Here is a 10,014-nt window from a genome sequence, read left to right on the forward strand (position 1 = left end):
CTGGTTTACACTAGTTTTAGTAGAAATCATATAGCCTCATGTACTCAATGTATGAAAACACCTCGTACAGAGTCAAAACTACCGATGGGCTTTCTAACTCAATAATTTCAAATATGGGTGTAAAACAAGGCTGTGTTCTAAGTCCTACCCTCTTCAATATCTGATAACGATGCACCCACTCTAGATAATACCAAAGTTTCACACCTTCTCTTTGCTGATGATTTAGTTCAGATTTCCTCTACAGATATTGGTCTGCAAAAGAGTCTTAACTCCTTGGGACAGTTCTGTTCAGACTGGAAATTAGATGTAAACACAGATAAATCAAAAATAATGCTCTTCTCTAATAATAAGAAAAAAAAAAATAAAAGGTTCCATATTGGAATTCATAACATGGAAAATGTAAATACGTATGTGTATCTTGGTGTATGTATATCCAACAATTCTAGCTTTAAACAGGCCATGTCAGACTTGGGGAAAAAAGCGAAAAGAGCCTGGTATAGTATCAGAAATAAAATTTGCACATCTGAATATATTCCTACCAACGTCTTGATCAAACTGTACCAGGCCATTATCAAACAAATAGCAACTTACGCCTCTGATATATGGGGAGCTGAATTGGTGCACAGCAAAAAATTCGCAGTTGAAAAATGGGACAAAATTAATCTAAACCAACTAACTATAAAAAAATATGCAAATCCATTTTGAATCAACCACTTATGTCGACCAACCTTGGATGTATTGCGGAACTAGGAATTTTCCCACTAACGCTAGACACTTAACCCGCATGCTTATGTATCATAAAAGGATAAACGATGTCAGGATGAAACAAATATTTCCTCTACTTTCAGCAGCTTATACTGAAGATAAAACTATATCCTCTAAAAATGAAAGATAAACTATATCCTCTAAAAATGAAAGATAGGTTGCCAGGCAACGAAACATACACCCACTCGCAGCTAAATCGTCCAAGCGGTCGACAAGGGTTGTCGTATATTTATTCCTTTGTAGGTAAATGGGGGCCTTTACAAAACAGTTCCATACAGATCAGATTATAAATTTTGTCGTTTGAGGGTTCACAAGGTTCTACAAACCGAAACAAGGGTTTCAACTCTGGAAGTAATCTACAGAAATTATTGAAATTTGACAGGCTTTTTCGTTTTACTAATTTAAATAATAAATTTCATACAGATCACATGACCACTTTTGTCATTCAAACGTTCACAATCATCATAACTCTAGAAATTATTGGCTGAAATTCAATAGACCTCTGTTTCACAAATTTAAATGATGCATATAAATTTCATACATATCGGATGATAACTCTAGAAGTAATAAACGGAAATTGCTGAAATTCAATAGGATTCTTCTCTTGACTAATTTTAATGAAATATGTAAATTTCATACAGATCGGCAGAGCATTAGAGCGTTCCCATGGTGCAACAAAGTGAAACAAGGGTCATAACTGTAGAAATAATTGACAGAAATTGCTGAAATTCAATAGGATTCTTCTCTTGACTAATTTAAATGGCACATATAAATTTCATACAGATCAGCAGTTAACTTTAGAAGTTAGAGCGTTCACAAAGTGCAACGAACTGAAACAAGGGCCAATAACTCTAGAATTAATAACCGGAAATTGATGAAATTCAATAGGATTCTTCTCTTGACTAATTTAAATGACACATGTAAATTTCATACAAATCGGCAGAGCGTTACCATGGTGCAACAAAATGAAACAAGGGCCATAACTCTAGAAGTAATCGACGGAAATTCAATAGACTTCTTCGTTTCACTAATTTAAATCAGGCATATAAATTTGACAAACATCGGGTGGTAACTTTTGGCGTTAGAGCATTCACAAGGTTCAATAAAGTGAAACAAGGGCCATAACTCTAGACATAATTAACGGAAATTGCTTAAATTCAATAGGCTTCTTCGTTTCACTAATTAAAATCATGCAAATACATTTCAAAAAGATCGGGTGAAAACTTTTGGCCTTAGAGCGTTCACAAAGGTTCAATACGTAATAAACGGAAATTGCTGAAATTCAATAGGCTTAATTCTTGCATATAAATTTCACAAAGATCGGATTTTAACTTTTAGCATTAGAGTGTTCACAAGCCCAACAGAGTGAAACAAGGGCCATAACTCTAAACGGAAATTATTGAAATTAAATAGGATTCTTCATCTCACTAATTTAAACAACATACATCAATTTTAAAAAAATTGGATGATAACTTTTGTGGACGATGAACGGGGGCGACGGCAATATACGTCCACATTTTAATGTAGGCGTATAAAAATTATCTTGGTCAGCTGCAATCAATAATCTAACTTAGGAACTCCAAATAAATCGTTTTCATTTGCTAAATAAAGAGAATATAAAGAAATCCCTCGAATCAAAAGTTAAAACTCCTTAAACCACATATCCTCTAACTCCAATATTACGTACATATTTCATCTAAAAACCTACTGTTACCAACTCTCCAGACTATTTATATTCGGTTAAAAATAGAGACCATAAGAAAGCTATTGACCACACTTAGACTCAGTACGAATCACTTAGAAATAGAGAGGGGCCGATACAAAAAAAAATCCTGTTGATCAGCGTCTATGCAAATTTTGCGATTTAAACTCGAACGAAAACGAGCAACATTTTTTGCTATACTGTAGCAAGTATGAAGAAATACGCCAAGCCCATTTATATCCAGCCTTCTCGGCAAATCCTAAGATTTCCTACAATTTTTTTAATCTCTTTACACCACCAAAATTGATTGCCAAGGCAGTAACTTTATATGTGTTTTTGGCTTTTGATAAGAGAGCTAAATCAAATTTGGTGGCAACTACATGTAACTGAAACCCCTTTGATATACATGTAGTATACTGTCTGTCTGAATGTATTGAGTTGTCTATGTAATATGTACATGTATTATTAAATGTATATGACTATGTCTAAGTGTGAATGTATGTATAGTAGGGTGAATTTGGACTCAATAGTAAATGTTTAATACGTCGTGCTAATCCGCACAATATTACTCAATTCAGCAAACTATATTTTAATGGATCCTAATCCACCTTAATTACCCGGCATCTCCACCATTTGTACAAGTGCAATTCTTGTGTATTTTCTGGAATCTTCGTTGTTGATTAAAAGAAGACAAGACTGTTGATGGCTGTTAATATTTCTCTATATTATTTTGGTAAACAGTAATCAACATAAATCACAGCAGACAATTAATATAACAATTATTGGTTCAATGCTTATTTACCTGTATTTGGATATTTGGAGACATAAGTTTAAGTCAATTCCCATATCCACATTGGAGCTTATTTACTATTAAGCATTGAACCAATAATTGTTGTATTAATTGTACTATAAATGAAACCCATGCTATAAATATAACTTATTTATGTACAGGCAGCACCCATTTTGTCCGGCAGTTTCTGTCCGATTTTCACGAAATTCGAACTCAACCATCACTATGGTGTAACGGTGATGTATTTGAATGGTTTTTAAATTGGATAATAATTGTGACCTCTAGAGGGACCACACACTAAAAACACGATTTTCAGGGGCCATAATTCAGGAAGTAATGGTCTGATATGCGCGAATATCAAAAGGAACCAAAATCATTGCCTATACACATACATTGGAAGTTTCATCAAAATCAGATAAAGATAGGTTGCCAGGCAACGAAACATACGCCCACAGCAGCTATATCGTCCGGGCACTCAACAAGAGTTGTCGCATATTTTTACTTTTTTTCGTTAATGAAACATTTATTATAATATTAATACATTAAAATCTGATTAGAGTAACAACTCATCAAGTAATAATCAGAATGCTAATGTTTAGTATACGAAACTTTTAACATCATGGATTTAGCTGTTCAAGTCATAAAGATTCATTGAAAATCAATATACTTGTTCGTCTCCAGACCTTAAACTCTGTGTATCAATCTGAAGTCAATCGGATGATAACTTTAGCCTCTAAAGCATCACAAGATTTTTCAAAGTGATCAAGGGCCATAACTTTGGCAGTAATTATCCGAAATCATTGAAAATCAATATGATTCTTCATTTCATGGCCTCAAGGGGCTCAAACACTGTGTATAAATTTAAAGTCAATCGGATATTAACTTTAGCCTCTAGAGCGCCCACAAGATTTTTCAAAGTGATCAAGGGCCATAACTCTGGCAGTAATTATCGGAAATCGCTGAAAATCAATAGGCTTCTTCGTCTCATGACCATTAAACACTGTATAAATTTAAAGTCAATCGGATATTAACTTTGGCCTATAGAGCGTCCACAAGATTTTACAAATTGATCAAGGGCCATAACTCTGGCAGTAACTATTGGAAATCGCTGAAAATAAATAGGTTTCTTCGTCTCATGACCTTAAACACTGTGTATAAATGTAAAGTTAATCGGATATTAACTTTGGCCTTTAGAGCGTCCACAAGATTTTTCAAAGTGATCAAGGGCCATGACTCTGACAGTAAATATCGGAAATCGCTGAAAATCAATAGGCTTCTTCGTCTCATGACCTTAAACACTGTGTATAAATTCAAAGTCAATTGGATATTAACTTTAGCCTCTAGAGCGTCCACCAGATTTTTTGAAGTGATCAAGGGCCATAACCCTGGCAGTATTTATCAGAAATCGTTGAAAATCAATAGACTTCTTCAACTCATGACCTTAAACACTGTGTATAAATTTAAAGTCAATCGGATATTAACTTTGACCTCTAGAGTGTCCACAAGATTTTTCAAAGTGATCAAGGGCCATAACTCTGGCAGTAATTATCGGAAATCACTGAAAATCAATAGGCTCCTTCGTCTCATGAGTCATGACCTTAAACACTGTGTATAAATTCAAAGTCAATTGGATATTAACTTTAGCCTCTAGAGTGTCCACAAGATTTTTTGAAGTGAGCAAGGGCCATAACCCTGGCAGTAATTATCGGAAATCATTGAAAATCAATAGGCTTCTTCGTCTCATGACCTTAAACACTGTGTATAAATGTAAAGTCAATCGGATATTAACTTTAGCCTCTAGAGTGTCTATATAAGATTTTTAAAAGTGATCAAGGGCCATAACTCTGACAGTAAATATCGGAAATCGCTGAAAATCAATAGGCTTCTTCAACTCATGACCTTAAACACTGTGTATAAATGTAAAGTTAATCGGATATTAACTTTGGCCTTTAGAGCGTCCACAAGATTTTTCAAAGTGATCAAGGGCCATAACTCTGGCAGTAATTATCGGAAATCACTGAAAATCAATAGGCTTCTTCGTCTCATGACCTTAAACACTGTGTATAAATTCAAAGTCAATTGGATATTAACTTTAGCCTCTAGAGCGTCCACCAGATTTTTTGAAGTGATCAAGGGCCATAACCCTGGCAGTATTTATCAGAAATCGTTGAAAATCAATAGGCTTCTTCGTCTCATGACCTTAAAGGTCACCGGAAAAGGTTCATAAATTTTTTAAATAATGCAAGTAATTATGTCAATATATCCTTTCCATAAGTAAAACACGAACCCGAATGTCAATATTACCTGCAACAGGTAAATTTCAACGTTAGCAAATTCCGCCATTCTCCGTGGGTATTCGTAACTTTCCGTAAATTTGACGTCATTTTAGTCCTTCTGCTCATATTCTAGTCTATATTTCTATGTGCAGAAAGACTAAAATGACGTCACGGATTGCTTATTGACGGAAAGTTCCGACTACCGACGGAGAACGGCGGAAATTACTAATGTTGAAATTTACCTGTTGCAGGTATTATTGACGTTCGGGCTCGGGTTATACTTATGGAAAGGATATGTTGACATAATTACTTGCATTATTTAAAAAAAAAATTGATGCTTTTCCGGTGACCTTTAAACACTGTGTCAATCGGATATTAACTTTAGCACCTAGAGTGTCTACAAGATTTTTTGAAGTGATCAACGGCCATAACTCTGGCAGTAATTATCGAAAATCGCTGAAAATCAATAGGCTTCTTCGTCTCATGACCTTAAACACTGTGTATAAATTTAAAGACAATTGGATATTAACTTTAGCCTTTAGCTTGGGGACGCCGGACCGATGGACAGACGGACTGAGTGACCGACAACAATATACGACCACATTTCAATCCATGAAGTTACTATCCGATACATGACAATATTGACAAGAGCCGAGATCTTCTTTGATTGGCATTTAGTAATTGAACATATTAACACATATTCTACGGAAAGCCGGTAACTGTCTTGTCAAAGAACGAATTCAGCACTTTAGAAATGAGAAACTAAAACTGTTAAAATTAATCAGTGAACAACATGGAGAACTTGAATCCTTACTGTCCCCTGAAGATTATAAATCAAAGCTAACTCCGTACTAGATGACCAAGTGAAAACCAGGCACATTAAAAAATACAATAATTTGAAATCAAAACAACAACCTACACTCACCAAAAGCAACAAGTCTGCTTCTGATGAGTACCTCACAAAGACAGCTGTTAACCTAAGTTCAACTAATCTCACCGATGACCAAATCACTCTATTATCCAAAGGCCTAAAATTCATCCCTGTATCTAGACTGAAGAATCATGACGATTACATCACAAATATAGAAAAGGGGTTACGTCAACTAGCACCAGGTGGCAAGGTGGATTATCTCAGGCATCAAATCTCGAATAAACTTTTGAAAACCACACCTCAAACCAATAACCTATCCAAATCCCAGCAGCTAGCACTAAAAGAATTGAAAGCAGACTCCAATATCACCATCATTCCTGCTGACAAAGGTAAAGCTACTGTGATTATGGACACCAGTGACGATGTGGATACTGTGAACAACCTACTTCAAGACACCAAAACCTACCAAAGAATCAGGAAAGATCCCACAGCCACCCATGAAACCAAGCTGCGAAAATTTCTCATATCATTGAAAGACAAAAAGCAGATCACACCAGCACTTTACTATAATCTGAATCCCTCTCACCCCAGACCACCATATGCACGAGCCACCATCAAGGTTCACAAGAACCCGGTTAAGGCTCGCTTATTGGTTTGTTCCCGAGATTCAGTGTATTACAATACAGAAAAATTCTTAACCCGTCTTTTGGCACTACTTGGAAAATCAGCAGAGTCCTTCATTGCCGACTCCAGCGACTTTTGCCATAAACTGGCATCCGTCCCATTAACCGGCACCATTCTTTCCTATGATGTAGTAGACCTGTTCACTAATATCCCCACAGCTCAGACACTCCTAATAATTAAAAAGAAAATCAATGAATTAGAGACCCCACTGGACACCAACCTAACCACTGATAATATCATTCAACTTTTACGTCACTGTATAACTGCCACATCACTTAGATGGGGTGATGAATATTATCAACTAACACATGGCCTGCCTATGGGTAACCCACTTTCACCACTACTGTCTGAAGTATTCATGACCAGGTTTGAAACTGATGCATTACAGACTTTCCCCATCCCCTTTCTTGGTATCGTAAAGTCGATGATGTATTTGTGGTCCTCTCCCATTTCTTGATGTCTTAGTGACTAAATCTGACAACAAATTCTCCACTGCTGTTTATAGGAAACCAACTCACACTGATCAATACATTCACTACAATTCAAATCATTCACATCAAATAAAAAAATCTATCATCACCACTCTAACCAGACGCGCCACCAAGATATGTGATGAAGAAAGTTTACCTGAGGAATTAGAGCATTTAAGGAACGTCTTTATAAATTTTAACAATTACCCCACCCAACTAGTCAATGACGTTATTTCCACCACCATAGAGAACGAACACAAGCCAAGAACGCCATATACTGACCATTCCGGAATCAGAATAACCATCCCGTTTCACAACAAAATCTCTTACCAGATCAAAAGGTTGATGAAACAAGAAGTGGGCATAGACGTTACCTTCTCTAGTGGCAGAACCATACCGAATTTACTGCAAGCTAATGGTAGATCAACACAAACCAACCCCCCACAGCCCAAAGGATGTATCTAATAGATAACATGCTCCTGCTGCGAAAAGTATGTAGGGGAAACGAAGCGCCCACTTGATGTACGAATAAAAGAGCACAAGTCACTAGCTTCCACCAATCCCTCAGCCGTGGCAGAGCACATTATTAACAACGAACATCATACAATCCTGTGGGACCAAACAAGAACCCTTGCAGTACATCATTACCAGAAGAAAACCAGGAAACTTCTTGAGGCCATCAATATAAAACGCATCAAGCCCAAGTTAAACCGTGATGTCGGACTATTTATACCAAGGGCTTATGACCAACTTATACATTGATTCTAATACTTTATTTCTATTTCAGCGCTTATCAGGTTTTCACAGTCTAATTACACATCATACATATCTTGACTTTCAGCACTTACCCAACTTTACAGTCTGAGGATATATTTCCCATTTATTGGGTTCAGTTTATTAGAGGAATATATTTACTGTGTCCCTCGTCCAGATTTAAGTGTAATAATACCTTTTCTAGCTTTCAGAATTAACACAATCCAGTGCTTATTCAGTTTCACAGTCTAGTTATAAACTTTACATATCTTGGTTTGCAGTACTTACCCAGTTTTACAGTGAAAAAATACAGTTCACAATAATTATTATTGACCTTTAATACATAGAAATATTTACGGTTTCTTTCTTCCAGGTTTATACTCTAATAATAGGTTTTATCCCTCAGGACTTCCAGTTGATTGGTCCCCATACTATTGTCTCTTTTTCAGTGCTTATCCAGTTTTTCATAGTCTAATTATACATTCTACATATCTTCGTTTTCAGTACTTAACCAGTTTTTTTATAGCCTGGAGATATGTTTCACTATCCTTTATTTTCAGTTTATTGAAACAATATAATTACGGTTTCCCCCGTCCATTTTTTACAGTCTAACAACAAGCTTTATATATCTTCCATGATTTTCTGCTCATTGAATTAATATAGGCCTACAATATTTATATTTTTATATTTAATTTTTAATTTATTATTATTTTTCTTTACACCTGCATCAGCGATCACTCTTGTTCACTTATACATACACACTTCTATTTATATTATTGTTTATCTATAGCTCAGGTTAATTGGTTTTCCATTAACGGTGTTAATTCACTGATCTTTATAAATATAGCATTCACCTCCTTTTAATCCCTGTAAGAGATTTCTGTTGTGTGTGTTTAGTTTCTAATGGCCCCCTAATCAAAGGTGTTAAGCTTAATTGCATTTGATTATTATCTTTGTTGCATATCCTGTATATATATTTGCCCACAATTCACATATTTGTATCATTTGCTTGATAAAGACGAGAGTATCCTCGTCGAAACGTCGCTTAGTATCAAACTCAGTCATTGTGTATCCATAAAATTGTACCTTGTGTTAAGAACCAAGATCTTTGGGAGATAAACCTATATTTCAAATTTCATCAAAATCAGATAAAAACTGTGACGGACAGGGGTGACGACAAAATACGTGCACATAAAAATGTGGGTGTATAAAAATCGCATGTCGTATAGAAACGTATGTATAAATGAAGTATTTCTAAAGATTTTCTCAAATATGTATAAATGAAGTATTTCTAAAGATTTTTCGGGCTAAACATCTAGTGCAGAAATAAGGAGTGAAAGCTTGTAATTTGCAATTTTATACAGAAAATTCTCATTCTGAATAAGCAAGTGTGAACTTCTTAAAATATGCCAGATACAGCCTTTTGACTCCCAAAAGACAATATTGTGTTAAAGGCTAAATTTTTATTAGATCTTTACGTGAAGCATACTTTGAAACTTATTTACTACCAGTATTATCATTCACTGCAGACTGTTTTAGTTCCAACTATGTAGCACAATAAAATTAGACAGTTCATGAAGTGTGACAACATTAAGATGTGATTATCGAGCAGCTTAGAAAGTGTTATGTACGGACAAATCAATTCTTTTGCCCAAGAGTTGAAAACAGTAAAATTTTGTTAACAAATTACAGGGCAAGATGTA

The sequence above is a fragment of the Patella vulgata genome, chromosome 5 (genome assembly GCF_932274485.2).
Source record: "Patella vulgata chromosome 5, xgPatVulg1.2, whole genome shotgun sequence".
NCBI lineage: Eukaryota > Metazoa > Mollusca > Gastropoda > Patellidae > Patella > Patella vulgata.